Raw genomic sequence first — 21,724 nt, 5'->3', positions numbered from 1 at the left:
TCAGTTTATCCCACTTAACTCTTCCATCTTTGCCTCCCAAATAAACTTCTTTAGCTCTTTATTAATTATCACATCCTACTCCTCTGGTTGATAATCATAACATTTCGATGTGCAGAAATAAACACTGGTTCTGTAATGAGCTAAGAAGACTAAAGAGCACCTTTTAGTGGTAACATTAGAGTAGCTGGAGCAGCTACAAGTACTGTTACCACCGTGCTTTACATAGGTGGTAAGGATTAATGGTCACTGCATGGGCTTGTTTAAAAACACACAGATTGTGCCAGATTGTGAAAGGTTAACAGTCTCTAAGTGTCATGTACAGCAGTGCTGTGCCCTGATTGTCTCTCTGAGACTATACTATGGGCAGGATGAACCAATGCATATACAGTGGTGGCAAATTCTAACTCCACACTTGGGACTTGGGGACCAAGATCTAGTTGAGAAGAGTAGAGAAAGGCAGCTTGAGGACTATCTGAAGCTGTATTGATCAGGTGACCTTTAGAGAGATGATAAGCATATAAAGACAATGTAGGGGTACAGGGTGATTAGGTATCTGTATGTGGTGCTATCAGTTGTGTTTATATGTGCTTACATGTGTGGGTACAACATTTATTTCAGAGCAGCCTTGATAGAATAGTGTGCTTTCTTTTCACAAATCTCGGATTGCCATCAGAAGAACAAATTCATAATACTCCAAAACTGAGTCCCTGGTCCCTGCCTCTATTCCTGCTACTAGCCTGGGTGATAACTTCCTTTTTCCTTGATAGTCTGGGAGGAAAACTTGTGTCTGACAAAAACAAGTGTCTTGTGTGTCTAAAGATACTACTGATTGTTTTGTATACATTTTAAGTTTGACTTAGATATATCTGTCTTCTGTCTCCTCAAGAGTGACACCAAAGACAATTTCACCCCTTCTAAGTGGCCCATAGTGGTTATGACGCATATGATCTATACCACACAAAGGTGTTCAATAATTCACTTCACTGCATAGTTATACATGTGCTTAAATAATAGTTGCAGTTACAGAAAATATGGCTTTCAGTATCTCTCAGAATCATACATCAATCTGAAGTGTTATACACAGCTGGTCATGGAAAGTGGACCCCAATATGTTCTGCCCATGGGTGGACAGAGCTTGTTTAAGAAATTTGAGGTAACTAGACTTCCCTTTGCACCCATCCAAAAAGAAATCATAGCTTAACATATTTTGTCTTGGATTGGATGTTAAGGACATTTAATAATTCCCTTTTACTTTAACTTAGGATGTAGTCCAATAGATTTTTGACCAGATATACAAACTGCTAAGCCTACCTGTCTATCCACTTCTTTATTTTCTGGATTAGCTTGTAGATTCTTCTTAAACAGCAGTTTATTTTCCACCCCCTCATAAGAAGTATAGAATTCTCTCTCTGCCCTCTTCTATTGATTGTTTTGTTTACCTCTTAAGTTTGACTTGAACATGTCTGCTTTAAATAATATTGTACTGTATATTTTGCTAAATTTCATAACTGATGCTTAGAACTTGCAAAGTGAAAAGTTCATTTGTGGTAAAATGCCACATGTCAGTATTAAAATGTTCTACCATATACTTATAGCTGCTCTACCTTATTCAAATTCATCGGGGGGGGGGGGGGCAAGCTCAACATTCAACAGGTGTAAGTCATAGAACTAATCCTGGATGGTGAAACCTGTTCACTACAGGATAGACATGCACTGTTTTATACACAGGCATAAGTCACAAAGCTAGATGGAATACAAACCTGTTTATTGCAGAATATGTACATAATGTTATATACACAGGCATTAGTCACAAAACTAGAAGAGAAACACCTATTGACCTCAGAATATACATGCACATGGACATTCAGAAGGCATGTAACTGAGACACTTGATGTCCTTAATGGATATATCTCATGGGCCTCCAGTATAGGTTTAAGGTACCAATTACTGGAAACTCTAACTTGGTTGTGTTTTGCTTGCAGTTTTTACCGATATATACACAGGTATAAGTCACAGAACTGGATGGAACACAGCTGTTCACTGAAGCATATGAATATACTGTCATATACACAGGTGTTATTCACAAAACTGGATGAGACAATACACGATCATATAAACAGGTGTAAGTGACATAACTAATCCTGGATGGGGACACCTTTTCATTGCAGGATGTGCATGCACTGTCATATACACAGGTGTCCATGACAGAACTCATCGTGGATGGGATACCTTTCCATTGCAGGATATGCATGCACTGTCATATACACAGGTGTAAGTCAGAGACCAAATTCCGGATGGGACATAACTGTTCACTGTAATATAGGCATGCATTGCATTGTCCTTACTATAGGTGTAAGTCAGGGGCCTAATCCTGGATGGGACACACCTATTCACTGCAAGATTTTCATGCACTATCATATATACAGGTGTCCATGACAGAACTCATGGTGGATGGGATACCTTTCCATTGCAGGAAATGCATGCACTGTCATATACATGGGTGTAAGTTAGAAACCTAATTCTGGATAGGATATACCTGTTCATGTTAGAATATGTATGCATTGTCCTTTATATAGGAGTAAGTCACAGACCTACTTCTGGATGGGATACACCTATTCACTGCAGGATATGCACTCTTTGTCATATACTTGCAGTGCAGACACACCTACAGGCAATTTAGAGGAGAAATAACATACCTACAGCATGTCTGGATTTGGGATATAACAGGAAGCTGGAGCATCCAGTGGAACCCAACATGAACATAGAGGATGTACAGATTCCACACAGAATGGACTCCAGATATGAATCAAACTGGACAACCAGGCACAGTAATGCAGCAAAGTTAATCACTGCACTACTGTGGAATCTTTCCTTGCATTGTTTCAATTTTCTGATTAACATTTCTGTTAATTTTTCTGCATGTTCTTGGTCAGACTATTGTTTGTTTGTATATGAGATGTTCTCTTAGACACTCTACTGTAAGTAGACTCTTCCCAGCTGATACCACGTTTAACAAATGGAAATAAAAAATTAACAGCAAAAAACAGGCACTTGTGAAGAAGCGTTTTGAATGGACAGAGATGTACAATGCTAAGGAATTATGTATACGCAAGATAATTTCAAAGAGGACCTGCTGCAGTTTTTATTTTGTCAAACCCTGGTTTTAAAACTCTGAATGAAATATCTGTGAGAAAACAGCAAGTCTCCAGCAAAGTGTTAATCTAATAAAACTGTCATGCTAGAAGTATTGCAAAATATCCAGAGTGATCAGCTTAGAATAAAGGTAGACACCCCCCCCCCCTCTGAAATGTGTATCATTTACCAGTCTACATCTTATACTATTTGGGCTGTCCTCCCCATCTGGCCACTGTTCTTCTGAATTATCAGTATTATTGTCAACTTATTCAACTAATGGTAGATGTTAAGTTGTCAATCTCGCCTTCATTCTTGCTGGATGGGTTCGGAGCCGAACTTCGGCTCCGACGGCCTATTACTAAAGCTCGAGAGCTATTTTTACTGGCTCGGGGCTATCCTATGTCCCATAATGCTAGGCGTGATATACCCAGATCTCATTTGTCGCTTCAGCTACGAGGTTGTGTCTTTTTGCCGGCTCCAGGTTGTATTAATCTTTTTCTTGAATTTAGTCAGCTTTTTGGGTTATAATCTTAGCAATAGTTATTCCTAGTTACTACCCTATAGACCCCTGTTTAGAATCCCCTCCTAGGTAGTTTTTTTCTTCAGTTTTCCCCTCACTTAAATAGTTAGGCCTTTGGCTAAACTTCTTCTATACAGTTCTGTAGTAGATGTATGTGTGTGCCTAGTTAATTTGTGTTAAAAAGTGTTGTTTTTTTGTTTTTCTTGGTCTGTTATAAACTTTCTGTGTGTGTGTGTTTTGGTTGATTGTGACTAGACCACTTTGATTTGTCTTTTTCTGCCCATCATCCTTGTTTCAGGATGTCGAAAGACACCAAGGTCTCGGGCTTCAAGAAGTGTGACTCGTGCTGTCAGAAGATGTCTCTGACAGACGATCACACTTCTTGTGTATATTGCTTGGGCCCTCTGCACCTGCAGGACTCTTGTTCTGTCTGCCATGCGTTCAGTCCAAGAGTCCTGCAGGAACGCAGAAACAAACTTATTTTCAGAGGCTTGTTGAAGCCTGAAGGTTCCCCGGCTAAGCCTTCATTGGGTAAACCTTCCAAGCCCGCCAAACCGTCGGCTCCATGTTCGGAGCCGTCGCTGAGCAGCACTACTACTACTACCACTGCATCGGTTCCGGCCGGAACTGATGATTCGAGGCCTCGGTTGGCTCTGACCCTGCTGTCAGAGCCGTCTTCGAGCAGAAAGCGTTCCAGGTCTCCTTCCCTGGAATCTGTCCATTCGGCTCCGAAGTCTCCCTTGTTATCGGAGCGGAGTCACAGGTCCCATTCCTCTCAGTCTTCCAGGCTGTCAGACCATGACCTCGAGAGGGTGGTTATCAGACTACTTAAGTCGTAGGCACTAGCCCAAATGTTGCATAGCCCTCCTCATCAGGCAGTGGCTATCACTACTCCGTCTTCGATTCCTCCTCCGACTCTTCCTTTGAGTTCGGAGCCGGAGATCGTAGGGGTCAGGACCGTCGGAACGTCGGAGCTGATACCACTCCTTTTGGCTCCCTCGTCGGCTCCAGTCTCTTCCTTGGTTCCATCCTTGGAGGGATCCGGGTGCCGGGACTCCCTCATCGGTTCCAAGGGGGCGAGTGGCATCGGACCCTTGTCCAAACCCTGTTCTCCCTCTCGGAACATCGACGCAGGTGAGTTCGGCCCCGACATCGGCCTCTGAGCCATCCCTCTCAGTGCCGGGAAGGACCCTTGTCTCTTTGGAGTGGGGACCCCCTTCCCTGCCTGATAGGGGCACCTTTGAGGTCATGAGGAGTGTGCTGGCCCCTGTGCCTGCTCCACAGTTGGCTCCTTCGGCTCCTCCCTCTATGGTGCCTGCTTCAGTCTCTATCCGCCCTTCCGATCCCAAGTGTGGAGAACCAACGCTACAGGTAGCCCCATTGGATGTATCCTCCTCTTCCGAGGCCTCCCCTGATCCTTCAGGGGAGCCCCCTCAAAAGAGAAAATGCAAGAGGAAGCATGTAGACTCCCCTGAGTCAGTCATGTCAGACACCGACTTGGATGAATCAGAAGGGTCCCCAAGGTCCCCCTCTGAGGATGTCTCTTTTTCTGACATCCTGGAGATTCTTAAGCAGAGGGGAAACTGGTCTGCCCTTAACCCTTCTGAGGATAAGTCAGTGTAAATGGATGCATTCGGTTCTCACCCTTCCACCTCCTGGGTGTCTCCGCCTTTCGATCCACTCATGGATGTGGTGGCTCGAAAGGCGTAGATGGCTCCGGATACTATGGAACCAACACCCCGGAGGCCTACAAAATTTATTACAGCCCCTTCTGACAAGCAGTTTCTAACTAAGGGCGTCCCTGTTGATGCCATGGTGGTGGTGGCGGTGGCCACTAAAAAGGAGTTGGCTGACCCTTCAGTACCTGTCCATCCTCCTAATAAGGAATCTAGGACTATGGACAGGTATGGTAAGCGGATGTTTTCTTCAGCGACCTTTGCTATGTGGTCACTGAATTATTTGTGCCATTTCACCCATCTCCAGGGAGACCTTCTCAAAGAACTGTGTGATACCTTACAGGACCCATCAGCTGCGGGGTCTCAGGAAAAGATCAATTCCCAGCTGGGGACCCTGAACTCTATTGTCAACTCCTCCATGCGGCTCATTTCCTATGCAGCCAATGGAGTGAGTAGTGCTGCAGGCATGGGCGTTGCTCTAAGGAGACACGCCTGGATGTGGCTTTGCAATTTTGCTGACCCCTTCAAGGCGTCCTTCACTAACACCCCCTTTGATGGTTCTGCCTTGTTTGGACCTCAAGTGAAGGATACATTGACCAGGTGCGAGCAGGAAGGCAAGACTCTCTCTGCCGTGGGAGTCCATTTTTCTACCCCTTCTAAACCATACCCTAAGGGTCAGAAGAGTGGGAAAATATGGTTCTGCAAACCTCAGGGAGTACTGCCTGATGCACGTGGTGAACTTCCCTCCAGGGGCAGAGGAGGGAACAATAATAAATGCCGCCCAAGGGGCAGGGGGGTCCGCAGAATCAGGGTAGCAGAGAATCCTTCTCTGACAAACCCCTCCAGCACCCTTGAGGAGCTGCCCGACTGTCCACCTTCGGAGGCAGTCGGGGGAAGACTATCACTGTACCCAGAAGCCTGGCATTCCCTCACGCAAGACACTTGGGTACAGTCGATCATATCCGAGGGTTACAAAATTCCCTTTATTCATACCCCACAACAGCAAAAAGGGCCCCTTCCAGACATTCCACCCGGTCTGAGGCATCAAGCAGCACTAGAAATTTCAAAGCTGCTAGGAAAAAAAGCCATCCAGCCAGTCCCAGCAGACCAGCAAGGATCCGGAGTCTACTCCAAGTTCTTTTTGGTACCAAAAAAGACAGGGGACTGGAGACCTATTTTGGATCTCAGCAGGCTGAACAAGTCTGCTCAAAGGACGAAATTTCGGATGGTCACGCTTCAGTCCATTCTACCCTTCCTGGGTCAGGACAATTGGATGTGCTCTATAGACCTTCAGGATGCGTACTATCATATCAAAATGAACAGGCGCTCCAGGAGGTTTCTCCGCTTCCAGCTGGGAGCCAGTCACTACCAATTCAGAGCCCTGCCATTTGGCCTCTCCACAGCCCCCAGGGTGTTTACCAAATGCATGGCAGTTGTTACGGCTCACCTGAGACAACAAGGATTCCAGGTGTTTCCATACTTAGATGACTGGCTCCTTACTGCCACCACCAAGCATCAGCTACTCCATTCCAGAGATTATGCCCTCCAAATTTGCAACGAGCTCGGTATCTCTATGAACTCCGAAAAGTCTGCCTTGTCGCCTTGTCAATCTATTACCTTCATAGGTGCCGTCTTAAACACCGTGGAACTGTCAGCAAAACTGTCTGTACAAAGGATTTCAGACATTCGCAATCATGTTCAAATCCTACTACAAGAGAGCAGAGTCCAGGCCAGATTCGTACTAAAAACCCTAGGTTTTATGGCAGCAGCCATCACATTACTCCCCCTAGCTCGCTTTCACTTGCGGATCCTGCAATGGATGCTGTTTTCCCAGTGGTCCTTTCAACAGCTTCCAATGTCACACAGCATTCTAATCACTCAGTCATGCAAAAGGCACCTCTCTTGGTGGATGGTCTCCCCTTAGGTTGTTCAGGGCAGACCTTTTGTCCTTCCTCCTCCTGTGGCTAATGTGACAATGGATGCCTCCCTGATCGGGTGGGGGGGCATTTTCAGGGAAGGACAGTCCAGGGCACATGGCAACCTTTCGAAGGCCACCTGCACATAAATGTCTTGGAAATGAGAGTGGTACTTTTAGCGTTGCAGGCCCTTCAAGACTCTCTACCACCGGGACTATTGCAATTCAGACAGACAATATGTCTGTAGTGTGGTATATCAACAAGCAGGGCGGAACCAGGTCCTACCCCCTATGTCAAGAAGCACTCAGACTTTGGCAGTGGGCGATCTCTTCTAAACGGTTTCTGGTAGCAATGCATATCTCTGGGAAGTCCAGCGTCATAGCGAACAGGCTGAGCAGAGCCATTCTCATGCCCCACAAGTGGTCTCTCAACCAGCTAGTAGCGGAAATAATTTTCAGAAGGTAGGGTCAGCCTTGCTGCGATCTTTTTGCAACCCCTCAAAATAGCAAATGCCCAGACTTCTTCACCCTCTTCCCTCTCCCAGGTCTTCCCCCCATAGACGCTCTAGTCCACAATTGGCCCCGGGGTCTTCTGTATGCTTTCCCCCCCTTTCCCTTAATTACTCAGTTAATCCAGAAAGCAACTGTTTTGAGATCCAGAATGATCCTTGTTACCCCTTACTGGCCTTGACAAATTTGGTTTCCGTTCCTGCAACGTCATCTACTAGATTAGCCCTGGCACCTGGACCCAGCACCATATCTTCGGTTATCATACCATCGGTTGGGCGGGCTGCATCAATCTCTCCAATCTCTCAACCTCACAGCTTGGTTGCTCCACTTTCATCCCTAGCCAGGCTTCCCTCAATCTCTCATTCAGTTCGTGACATCATCCTCACTTCGCACAAGTCTACTACCAGAAGGACTTATGCTAGCAAATGGAAGCGTTTCTCTGTTTGGGCAGGGGGGAAACAGGTTGACCCTTTTACAGCTCCTGTCCATACAGTTTTAGAGTTTTTGGCAGAACTTTTTCAAATGGGTTCTTCTTCAGCCACCATCAGAGTTCAGTTGGCAGCTATTGCGAATTTTCATGTTGGATTGTCTGAGACCAGCATTATGTCACACAAACCTTGTAAAGCCTTTTTAAAAGGAACCCTCTTACTTAGGCCCCCGGTAAAAGATCCTCCCCCACCATGGGACCTAAATTTGGTGCTGTCGTCTTTAATCCTCCCTCCCTTTGAGCCTGCGGCTTCCTATTCGTTAAAGTTGCTCTCTTGGAAAACTCTGTTCTTAGTAGCCATCACTTCAGCGAGAAGGGTATCGGAACTTCAAGCCCTTTGTGTTCACCCTCCTTACCTTGTTTTTCACAAAGATAGAGTGTCACTTAGGACTAATCTGTCCTTTTTACCCAAGGTACTCTCTGAAAAAAATCTGAATCAGACCATCGATCTTCCTGTTTTCTTCCCACTTTATACCAATAGGTCTGAACAGAAGTTACATTGTCTAGACGTTCACCATCAATTATGCTTCTACCTGGATAGAACCAAGCAGACGAGGAAATCAGAACAGCTCTTTCTGTCTTACGCGGAAGGGAAGCAGGGCCTGCCAGTTTCCAAAGTAACCTTGTCCAGGTGGTTGGCCTCTGTTATCATGTTGATTTACCAGTTGAGGCATAAAGAGTTCCCTATTAAGCCCAGAGCTTATTCAACCAGAGCATTAGCTTCTTCAGTAGCCTTTCAGGCAAGATTGCCAATGGATTCCATTTGTGCAGCGGCCACATGGGCCTCTCCTCATACCTTCATTTCTCATTACAAGCTGGACATGACCTCTAGAAGTAGGGCTGATTTTGGTTCCACTGTACTCAAGAGTTTGTTCCATTGAGCCACCCAGGACTAAGGTGCTAGGGACGCTGTCCCATCCAGCAAGAATGAAGGCGAGATTGACAACTTAACATTGAGAAGTTATGTACTTACCATAACGTTCCATGTTAGTTGTCTTCTTCTCGCCTTCTTTCTTGCGTCCCACCCTCCATCCCCCTAGCCTGGCAAGACCGAGAGTATCTTCTGAGATGTGTTATCATGAGAGTTATCTCCTTAGCTACCTCTCTTCCCTTTCTTGGTAACTCTTGTAAGAGTTTTACATACTTAGATATATAGAGGTAGATATATATATATATATATATGGGTTCCTATCACATCATCGAACTGTGTAATCACCGGCACTCACCTCTTCGACACCAATCCATCGACGTCCATATCATCGACAATTCCGGTAAGCGATCTTCCCCCTCACAGGACCCATGGTAGCGCTTTCAAGGTGAATTCTACAGAATCACATAAACCCTGATCGGTGTAACACAGGAAGAAGCGCTACCATGGGTCCTGTGAGGGGGAAGATCGCTTACCGGAATTGTCGATGATATGGACGTCGATGGATTGGTGTCGAAGAGGTGAGTGTTGGTGATTACACAGTTCGATGATGTGATAGGAACCCATATATATATATATATATATATATATATATATATATATATATATATATATATATATATATATATATATATATATATATATATATATATTCTCTGTCATGGTGGGGACATGTATGTCCATAGTGTTAGCTATCAAACGAGATCTGGATATATCACGCCTAGCATTATGGGACATAGGATAGCCTCGAGCCGGTAAAAATAGCTCTCGAGCTTTAGTAATAGGCGGAGTCGGAGCCGAGGTTCGGCTCTGAACCCATCCAGCAAGAAAGAAGGCGAGAAGAACACAACTAACATGGAACGTTATGGTAAGTACATAACTTCTCGTTCTCACAGCAGCAAATAGAATCGGATTATCGGGTCAAAGTTCATGACCAGATAATCATGTCAGCTTTAAAAGTGAAACCTCTTTATTACTGCTGCATTTACAGTCTGTGTATGCTAGCCATTCTGTGAAAACTAGAAAGCTTTGCAGCAGGTTCTAAAGAATGGGTCATGTGTAAACACAATGATTCAGGGAGTTGCTATTAGGTGGAACTTAGCCTTCTGTATATCAAAGCATATTCTGCAACAGTAGAAGTTAGTTCATGATTGTGTAGTATAGCATGGCTAAGGACATGGGGTTCAGACATTAGCCATAGTCAGTGGCATCTGATGAAGCCCCTAACTAATGTTTTACTCCCCTTAGAGGAGGCTACATGAGTGAGGTACTGGGTTCAGCTAGGTTATAGCCCCATCTTATTGACTTGAATCTCTAGCTTCAGCAATCCTCTTGCTGCATGTCTCCAACATCCTGTTGTAGGCATGCCACATAGACCACTGAGCTGTGGACTTGTGCAGAGCAGCACATTGCATGCATACTGTCCCCTCAGCCCATGCTTTAAAGACATCGCAATGACATTCTTTAAACTCAAGTGATCTATTAGCCTAAGCTGGATGTGTTCTACCTCTTGTGATTGGCCAACATTTCAAAGCTTAAGGACACTCTGCAAGCATTCTAACTATAAGGAGTTTGAGAGGAACTTTATATAAAGACAGTTGGTGTGCAAATTACCTCAGAGCATTTTTGCCTAGGGAGGGAGATAAGAGCCCTGAAAGAACAATGCTAGGAAACAATTCAACAGTAAACTATATACAAAAGAGTGTAAAAATCCGCACCTTAGCAACACAAAAGGGGGTTGGAGGGAGTGGAGGCTACTGCAACAGTAATCTATTAGAACATCTGCTGTCATGTTAAGTTTACTTATACAACTTACTATGTTATGCCTTATATCACCACTGTAATAACCTAAGTGATATGAGTAGATTACAATAGTTTAGAAAACTAAAAAAGAGAGGAGGCCAATAATCCAAGACTCCAGGGCCTCTGCAAAATGCCTTTAGCAAAATCTGTCCTGGACCTTGAAAAGGAGTCTAGTTTGTAGGTCTTTGTAAAAGTATGGACAAAGCACTAAGTTGCTGCCTCTAGAATACATCTAGAGCCCATCCCTTTCCAGAAAGCCACCAAAGAAACCAAAGCCCTTGTGGAATGGGCCTGGAAGTGACATATTTTGTTGAGTATTACAAATGGCAGTAGCATGAGACAACCAATTGGAAATCATCTATTTGACACTGGTTGTCATTTCCTTTTAGAAGACAGTTGATCAGCTTCCCTGAAGGATCAGGTCTTTGTCTTGGTAGTACTGGGGCTGCCTGTGGACATCTAGAGTGTGAAGATTATTTTCTCCCTTATTTTTAAGTTCAGGAAAGACGACAGGAAGATGAATAGTCTAGCTTAAATTAAATGCTGACACACCTTTGGGTATAAAAGAAGGTTTAGTTCTCAAAGAAACTCTGTCCTTGTAAAAAATGAGGTAGAGTTAATTTACTATCAGTGTTTGTAACTCAGATTCTCTCATAGCAGATGTCAGAGCAATGAGTAAAACAGCCTTTTTTGTTACAAAATCTCAAGTCAGCCAGATGAGCTGGTTCAAAATCAGAAAGCATAAGGTTTTCAAACACAAATTTTAGAACCCAAGGAGAAATCACCTTTTTCCTAGGTGAACAGATTTGTAACACCCCTTTCAAAAACTGTTTAAAATGAGTGCTTAAAAAGAAGGGGGCATCAAAGAGCAGACAAGCAGAAATGGCCAATGTATGCAACTTAAAAATGAATAACATGGGCCACAGGACAATAACTCATACAAATAGTTAAGAATGAGAAGCAGCCAGGCCTGAAGAGAGTCCTGGTTCTTGTACTATCACCATTTAGAAAAATCTTTGGTACTTACGTATTATCGCAACCATATTTCCAATCTGCCACAATTCTTCAGGTGTGGATGAAAATATTTATGTTAAGCTTAAAAGGGGTGTGGAAAATAATAATTATTACTCTGTTACATTGTGTATGAGTCAGGCAGTGGAATAACTGTCAAATTTAGTTTTTATCAGGGACATACTTTTCTGAAGTAAGTCAGTGTGACATGAAATACACTGGCATGCTACCTCAGATTCTTTGTTATTCAATCTCCTCTTCGTTAACAGTTCTTAATGTATGACGAGCTTGGTCATTCCAGGAAGTTGGTTGGACAATTGACTGAGCTTATAGACCTGCTGACACCTTTGTGTAAAACTTTGGTGGGAACATATTCGCAAGCGTCCCAGAAGGCAGGAAGCAGAAATAGTGAGCTGACATGGCAAAAAAGCAAGAGGAAGAGGGAGCTGATGGGCGATGGTCTCCACGCCGGCGACTCTTCAGAACCAAATGGTGGAACCTTTAATCCTGCAGTTACACCGAGGGTGCTTTTGGACTTCAGTACTGTGGATAATAGATTGGGAGGTGTCGGCATCAATGTACACAAAGCGGGTCTTAATAACTCAGGTACTGTTTCTCCTGGTAGATCCATAAAAACTAATGATTGGTTAAATAGAAGTTTTTGCTTCAAGCTGGACAGTTTTAACCCGAAAGGGAATAAGAATGGTGATTCTTACAATAACATGGTGGATATTTTATCTAAATATATGTTTAAATACAGATCGTTACTTATTGAGAATTCATATTTAACTGAATGTATTAGTAGGAACGTTGTTCCTAAAGGTCTCAGAATTTATAAATTTCCCAATAATGTACAATTGGGCTCAGCATTTCATAAGGAATTGCTCGAAGTTTTCAATAAAAGTGGTTTAGATATTTTAAAATTAATTATTAAGGAGAATAATAGAAATCTATTAGTCCTACAAAATGATATAGATGTATTAGAGGGGCTTATTAAAGAAGATTTATTTTTTGAGATTAAGGAGGAGAGAGATAAATATTATAAGATAAGGGGTGAAATAGATGAAAAATGTAATGGAATGATTAATAGGAAAATGGAGAAGTTGAAACGGGATTTGTTAGATTATGAAAATGAAGTGAGTTGCCCTAAACCTTCTACTTATACATATAACAAAAAGAATAGTTATAACAGAAACAATAAAAACAGTTATATACAAGGACATGATACGGTATCTGATGAAATGAGGGAGAGATGGAGGGAAGAAATATATGATAAGGAATTTCCCCCATTAGATAGGGATACTAGGACTATGGAAACATATAGGCCACAGAATGGAAATTTTCCTATAAGAGGGGGGAGAAGGGGGAAGGGGAGATATTAAATAGATATACCCCAGACCCAGAAATCAATATTAACACTAGTATTAATATTGATGAGAATGATATAAGTGAGGAAAGAGTTATTAATTCTTCAAAAGGTTTTACCATCTATAATTATAGTGATGTTACTCTTAAAGAAGAACATTTTAGCTTGTTAGGGAAGGGTTTCAAATTTATTTCGCAAGTTAAAGGAGAATTGACATCCACACTTTTGGATTTAAAATTATTTTTGAGAAAGATTAATTTAAATGTAATATATAGTAAGAATGATAAACAAAATAAAGTATATTCTAACCAAGCTTTGGTGAAACCTTCAATATTTAACCCACCCATGCAGCCACAACTTAAAAATTTAGAGAATGTTATGGAAGTAGAAATAAGAAAAGTATATAAAAGAACTGGATGTAATACGAATCTTAATGAGGATGAATATAAAGTGTTCAATTAGTTAAAAAATAACTCTAGGGTGAGAATTATGAAACCAGATAAGGGTTGGGGGCTGTATTTATGGACATCATTACATATGAAGGCAAAATGAATCAAATTTTGAGAGATGAAAATAAATATGCTGTGGTGTCTAAAAATGAAATTTGGTTAGCTTATAAGAGAATTGACATGGAATTAGAAGGTATGTATAATGAAGCAACTATTGATGGAAGTACTTTAACTTATCTAAGGGTGGAAAAACCAAAGATACCAGTAATTTATGGTATCCCTAAGGTACATAAGAATGTGATAGATCCACCACTGAGACCTATCGTCTCAGCAGATGACTCTAAAACACTACCCTTAGCCAAATTTATAGATGGTAAAACTAAACATATTTGGGTTAATAAGTCAGCTATTTTAAAAGACTCATGGGACCTTTTAAGGGTAGTTCAGTCAAAAATGTATACTGAAGATTTATTATTTGTGACAATTGATATAGCTGATTTATTCTCATCCATCCCCTGTCTTGAAGGTATGAAAATGTTTGAGGAAGAAGTGTTTTTGGATAAAATATTAACACATAAAGACAAAGTAGTGTGCACAGGCTTAATGGATATGGTACTTAAAAATAATTTTCTATTGTTTAATGGAGAATTTTTTCAACAAACCCAAGGTGTTGCCATGGGGGCAGCCTCTGCACCTACTTTTGCCAATATTGTATTGGCTAACTGGGAAGAAATGTATGTGCTCAATTCTAGTTTCCACTCTTGTTGGAGCCTATACAAGAGGTTTCTGGATGACATAGTTATTTTTTGGATAGGGGGGAATGAAAAATTAAAGGAATTTATACAGTACATTAATGAAACTACTGATTTCCTTAGATTTACTTATAATGTTTCTGAAAATAATTTACAATTTTTAGATATAGAAATATATAAAAGTGAAGGTACATTTGCATCTAAAGTATATAGGAAATCAACCTATTGTAATTCCTATCTACACTATAACAGTGCACACCCAACACATTGTAAGAAAAATATAATAAAAGGTCAGTTTGTGAGGGGGTCACGAATGACAAGTAAATGTGAAGATTTTAAAGTAGAATGTGACCTATTGGAAGGAATGTTTTTGGATATGGGATATGATAGTGAGCTTGTTGCCAATATTAGATTAGAAATAGAGAAAGGTAGAATAGATAAATTTAAACCAATTTTAGGTATCAAAGAAACTAATGAGAATCAAAAGGTAGGAAAGAAAAACTCTAACTTAAATGAAGAATATAGACATGCCCTTATATTAGAATATAATGCCTTAAATCAGAATATTAGGTCAGTTTTCTATAAAGAATGGGAAACATTTAAGGCATTTACTGATTTAGAAGAACTACCTAGAAACACCCCTAGGGTGGTGTATAAAAATTCTAATAATATAAAGGAATGCTTAGAATATAAGAGGAATGAAGATAGAGGAAATTACTCTAGTAAAAGAGGTACATTTAAATGTGGGAAGTGTAGTCAATGTGAGTATATAGTTAATGAAGAAAATATATATATTGAAAGTACAGGTAGATGGATTAAGAGTAAAGGACTTTATAATTGTGATACCAAGGGTTTAGTATATCTTGCCACCTGTGTTAAATGTGGGTCCTTTTATATAGGTAAAACAGAGAGAACCCTAAAAAGAAGAATTTACGAACATACCTATGATATAATAAAAAAGAAAGAAACTAATGCTTTGTATAAGCATTCAAAGGTATGTGAGGGAAGTAAATTCTATTTTTTGTAGTAAAACATATAAAAAGTAATATTGGGGGGACCATGGGAGGATACCATAGGATATAAAGAATTATGGTGGCAAGTGACACTTGAAGCAAATAAATCCCCAGGATTAAATGAACATGTATCATTACTACCCCTATTGAAATTAAAGGCAGCTAAAATGTGAATTTAAGTGCAATATAGTATTTTATCAATAGGTGGTGCTGTTGTATTAGTAAATATGTACTCTTCTTTTTATGTGAAGTTTCTCTCTCTCTCTCTCTCTCTCTCTATATATATATATATATATAAAGAGAGACATGAATTTAGCCCCTTTAATAATTGTATTAAATTTTAGATGATAATTTATGAATTTTAGTAGATATAAGTTAAAAGTTTTTTATTATGAATTGAATGAGAGTTTATTTAGTAAGAATTAAAAGGAATTTTAAATGTTTTTATTTATAGAAAGAACTAATAGCAATTTTAATATTAATGAGCCCATAAGATGCAAGTTGATTTGTGTATTTGAATTTGTTCAATAATTTTAATTGGATTATGTTAATGGAAGATGTATATAAGTGATTTGTTGAATGTAAGATGTTATCTGATGAAGTCCAGTGGATGGGACGAAAACGCGTATGAATTTGAAAGTGCGTTAATAAACCGTTTTATTTATTGGTTTTTGGCTCCTGGTGAAATTACAGTGTTTACGGAGACCTTCTTGAGGGGAATTTGCATATTTTTTGTGTTTCTGGTTTGTGGTGGAGAGTTTTTCGCAATTTTGTAGTTCTTAATGTATGGCAACTTCAGATCATGTTTACTCATGTAACTGCGAGTATTGCTTTGATCATGTGTTTTACACCTCACAGTTAGTTAGCATTGCAATGGCAATGCTATTAAAGCCTTACACTGGACTCTGTAAGATGTATAGAATTCCAAGTCATGTGTTGCTCCTAACATATTACAAAGTGTTGGTTTGCCAACTTTTTACCATGTGATGCAGTCTTCCTAGTAAGGGATGTGTAATGCATGTAGTCTGGCTTCTTATTACTCAACAGTGGCATTTAGTATTTTACAGTTGTTTTTCCATACTGTGATATTTCAATTTGCAACATTTCTCCTTGGTCTTCTACTCGATGAATCTAGTCTACATTGCTTACAGTGTTCATTTACTAGTAAACAGCAGTTTTCAGGTGTAATATTATTTTTATTTATTCACTTCTCTTCATACTTCTTTTGGTGTACAAAAATTAAGTTCCAAGGTGTATAGTAAACATTTACAAGCGTGTAAGAAATAAACAGGTCCTTCTACACAGGACTCAGAAGCAGCAGGCATCTTTACTGCATTTTTCATTAACTTAGGTCGGGGAAGGACGCTACCCATGAAGACCAATTTTGCCATTACTCCTCTTTCAATGTCATAAACAATGTGACAGAATACTAATTAAGACTTTATACAACCCTTTTCAGGTAAACATATACAGTTTCCTGAAAACATTACACATTACTGCACATTAGCAATCTGGTTGCGATAATACATAAGTACCAAATCTTTTTTAAATGCATGTATATGATTCCCTAGTAACAGTTTCTTTTGCCTCCTTTAATATCTGTTGCATGCCCTCAGAAAAAAAAGATAAAAAAATTCTATCATCCAGACAGTTAGAAGAAGAATTTTGAGGCTTTGGTATATCAAACAATCCCTGTCTTATGTGAATAAAGCCAGTCTATGGGGAAGTCTGTGATAACTGTCCTTGGCCAGATTGAAAATAAAGGAGAACTATTGTTGCTTGGGCCAAAAGGGAGTCACCACCACAGGTTTTGATGAGTCCTTATAGATATTCAGAAGAACCTTGGATATTCATGGAAAAGGTGGAGAGACATGCACGGACATTCCTGTCCAAGGGAATGAGAAAGCCTCCATTCCCAAGGCCTGTTTGCAAGGAGTCCTAGAGCAGAATTTCTTCAGTTGTCTGTTCTGAAAGGGGGCAAACAGATTTACTTGAGGTGTTCCCCACAGTTGGATCAATTCTTGGAAAAACCCAGGATGAAGTTTTCCTTTGTAGCAGTCTGTCCTCGTTCTGCTAAAGATTTTAGTCAAAAAAGTACAAATTTCCACATAGAATGTTCATATAAGTATTTACACGTAACACTCCTTTAGAAATGCAATGACAGTCATAAAATAAAAAGTTTCCTAGCAGAACAGCATATGTTTTCCTTAGGAAAAAATAAATAAATTTTATATATATATATATATATATATATATATATATATATATATATATATATATATATATATATATATATATATATATATATATATATATATGTCTGTGTGTGTGTGTGTGTAAGCAAAAAGGCTCCACAGCGCCTCCCACACCACCCGGTACCCTCATCCTGGTCTACCTACACCATCATGATTACTGAAAAAGTGCCCCTGCAAGAGTGGCACCCTAGGTGGCTGCCTAGTTGGTCTATGCCTAAAGCCAGCTATGGCTCCTGCAACAGTGATCTACATGTTGAACATGGACTGTTGCTGGCATCCATGAAATCAGTAAAGAGCACTGTACTTTGTGCCTGTGTATAATTTGAATTCAGTGATAACCTAATTGATAGCTGTCACTGATTGGTTGATCAACACATCTCAGTGCTGATACACATCAACACCTGACAACAGTTCATCTGTATGTAAATGTTTTAACCTATATTAGCAATAAACAACCTCCATGTTAATAAAGTGAGAAAAAGCAAAATAAACATCTGCAAACTTTTTTTTATTTTTAAAATTGACTAAGATGCAATATGAAACCGAAGAGCTGTGCAACTGGTACATAGTTGTTAGCTGTAGTGCCCAGTTTTAAAGAGGGAACATTCTGATGTATATAATAATTCCAGACAGGAATACCTTATGTCCAGTGTGCTTCCCAAATTGCCAGATTTAGCATGTGAACAACTTGCATAACAGATAGTTTAGCAGTGGTAATAGAAAATTTAACTCTATATATACTGCCATAAAGCTTTAAGTTCGGTGCAAGCTATGTCCTCCTGAGCATTATGTATAAATTATTAAAAAAATAGTTGCTGCAGAGTTATTTCGTACACCATACTACCTGGTAGTGTGTCTGGAGACAGACATGGGATTAAGAAAGGCTCACTGCAATACGAAAAGTCTTAACCCTGAAATTTATGTATCACATTGTCTTTTTGATTCAGACTGGCTTCCCGTTACAGTTTTCTTCTGTTGATGGATGTAGCATGAACAGTGGCTTTACTGGGGAAGCCTCATGATAATACGTAAGTCCTGGAGAGCAACTAATGCTAATTAGCCTTGTGCTCACCCCTGGAAATGGTCACAGCACTAGACTATCTTGGCACAGTGATTTAGACTGAGCTGTTCTTCACATATTTTAGTAGTCTGGTGTCCTGCCTAATGACAAAAGCTACTAGTGTTAGATGGTGAAACATAGCTACAAGCTCAAATATTAAAATGACTTAAAAGACAGAAGAAATGGAAACCAACTACTAACTGAACCCACTTATCTGGGGGAAAAACAGGTTAATATAGCAATAACCCACGCCTGGGTGTGGGTAATGCTGGATTTATCCACGGTTGGCGTGGTTTGGTCCCGAGGGCAAAGCCCGAGGGACCAAACAAAGCCAACCGTGGGTAAATACAGCATTACCCACACCCAGAAGTGGGTTATTGCTATTATACCATGACATTATTTAAGAAAAGAAACTATTACTTTTCTTAAATAATGGCATAGTATAATGCCTGTTTACTGCCCTTCCGCAGATGTCTGGCATCCGGGCAGTTCTGATGTACTGCGTGCCTGCGCAGTACATCAGAGCTGTGGGCAAAAGCGACGGAGAAAGCAAGATCTCTGTTGCTTTTTTTTTACTGTTTTTGCTATGTTAAATGGGTTTAACATAGCGAGACAGTTTTAAAATAAGCAACGGAGATGTCCGTTGCTTATTTTAAAACTGTCTCGCTATGTTAAACCCATTTAACATAGCGAAACAGTAAAAAAGCAATGGAGATCTTGCTTTCTCCGTTGCTTTTTTTTTAAAACCTGTCTCGCTATGTTAAATGGGTTTAGCATAGCGAGACAGCTTTAAAATAAGCAACGGAGATCTCCGTTGCTTATTTTAAAGCTGTCTCGCTATGTTAAACCCATTTAACATAGCGAGACAGTGTTTTAAAAGTAGAGTTATACTAATGGAAAAAGTCCGGGCGACCGGACCTTTTTCCATTAGTATAACTCGATTTACAATGTGCACGCTGGCCAATCAGCGTGCACGTTTTGGGGGGGGGTCATGGTATAATAAGTTCTTTGTCATCTATTTTAGTAGTTTGCCTTCCTAAATAAAGACAAAAAATGTTGCTTAACTCTATAAATAAGTTTGATGACAAAATGTAGTTTCTGGTTCAAATACCAGGAGGATGCAGAGCAACAGGCAGCGCTGTGTGCCTACATGACTGCTGTCCTGCTACATCACTTGCTCTTTGTTGAATGCTCAGCACAGTTGCCCTGCTGCAATACTGACAGCTGAGTATTTTCCAGCCAAGTTGGCAGTATGCAGTTCATGCTGCCATCTCTGAATACATACAGTAAGACGTTGTCAAGCCATTAGATTAATAGTCTATGACAGAAGGACATTTATTTCCATATAAAATGTAAAGGGGCTGACATTTTTTTTTTGCACAGACTATGACACCTTAAAACCACATAGTACCCAAGATGTGTTGTCAGTGATGGCAAGTACATAGAAAACTACATTGCCAAGATAAAGATAAGGATGACATTGGTGATGCAGAGGAACTCTTGAGTCTCAAGTACCCGTCACAATGCTCACCGATGGTTACCTGGTTATCTTGTTCTGTGATATTAAGAATGTCAGTGGACACTACCATTTAAAGTAAAACAGCAACTTTGATATCTACCAAAATGAAAGCATAGCAGAAAGGCAAGTAACAACTTCATCTCACATCTCCAACTCTATACCAATGGACACACCAAACCTAATAAACTGTGGGGTTGTTTAATTTTTAAACACCCACACCAGTATATTATATACCCACAGTATTTACATAATTGTTGTTATCACAGGCTCACAGCAGTCATTTGCCTTTCAAGCTCCTCATACATCTAGCAATATTTAATTGTAAAAGTACCTGTTTGTGATGAGTGCAAAATGAAGCAGTTAGTATACAGGTTGGACATGGTTATATATATCCATTATGCAATATAGTGCACAACTAAGTTTTTAAAGTGTTCTCAGATTTGAGTGCATCTCTGTACTATAGTCATGCATTTTGTAAATGTTGCAGTACTTTGTTCCATTACCGCAGTCCTTTTCTTCTCATGTCATGAAGTCTAAACAATCAGAAACAATTATAACAAATATCATATTCAGTTCATTATCATTTACATAAAATGAAAAATATGCACAGACCCTTTTCCTTTTTACAGAGCAGTGTGATTGGGGGAAAATCAAAACAATGGGGGAGGGAGGAGTAAATTAAAATCTTAAACTTTTCTAAATCTTTTAGTGCAGTGGAGAAACCTGAATGGTCACAGATAATGATGATGATTATTCTTGTTGTGGGGGAGTAGCCTGCACTCGACATACTTGAGCCTTTGAGGAATTCTAGCTTCTTAATCACATGGCAGTTCAGATACAGGCTTCCATTAGAGCCCTTAGAATAATACCTAAAGGGAGTGGTACAAAGGCAGTCACTTTTTTATAAACATCTTTATTAAATTATCAGTTAAGACACAGGTGCGTGTACATTACTAGAATAGAAAACAAACCATATTAACATTTTTTTCCTTTATATACATTATACAATATGTATATATGTTTTCTTTCTTTATAACTGTCATTCAGTCCACCATTATATAAATTGCCCAGTTTCTGCCTTATGTTAAACCTCATGCCTCTTCTTGAATATACATTATTCTGCATGTATTGCTCCCACAAATTTAATTTATTTCTGTGTAATTTGACCCTTCCCTTTTCTATCCATCATTTGCATACCATGGCGTCCATAAGATTTAATAGTTCACAGATATAAATACTTAAGAAAGTTGCCATATCGTCAAGTAAATCAGTCAGGGCTCATTGCAGGTAGGTCTGGGAAAGAATACAGCTACATTAGTTATACA

This window comes from Protopterus annectens, chromosome 2.part0 (genome assembly GCF_019279795.1).
Source record: "Protopterus annectens isolate FY-2018-M chromosome 2.part0, PAN1.0, whole genome shotgun sequence".
Classification (NCBI taxonomy): Eukaryota; Metazoa; Chordata; order Ceratodontiformes; family Protopteridae; genus Protopterus; species Protopterus annectens.
The sequence above is the reverse complement of the archived record's forward strand: the minus strand, read 5'-3'. Positions refer to the sequence as shown.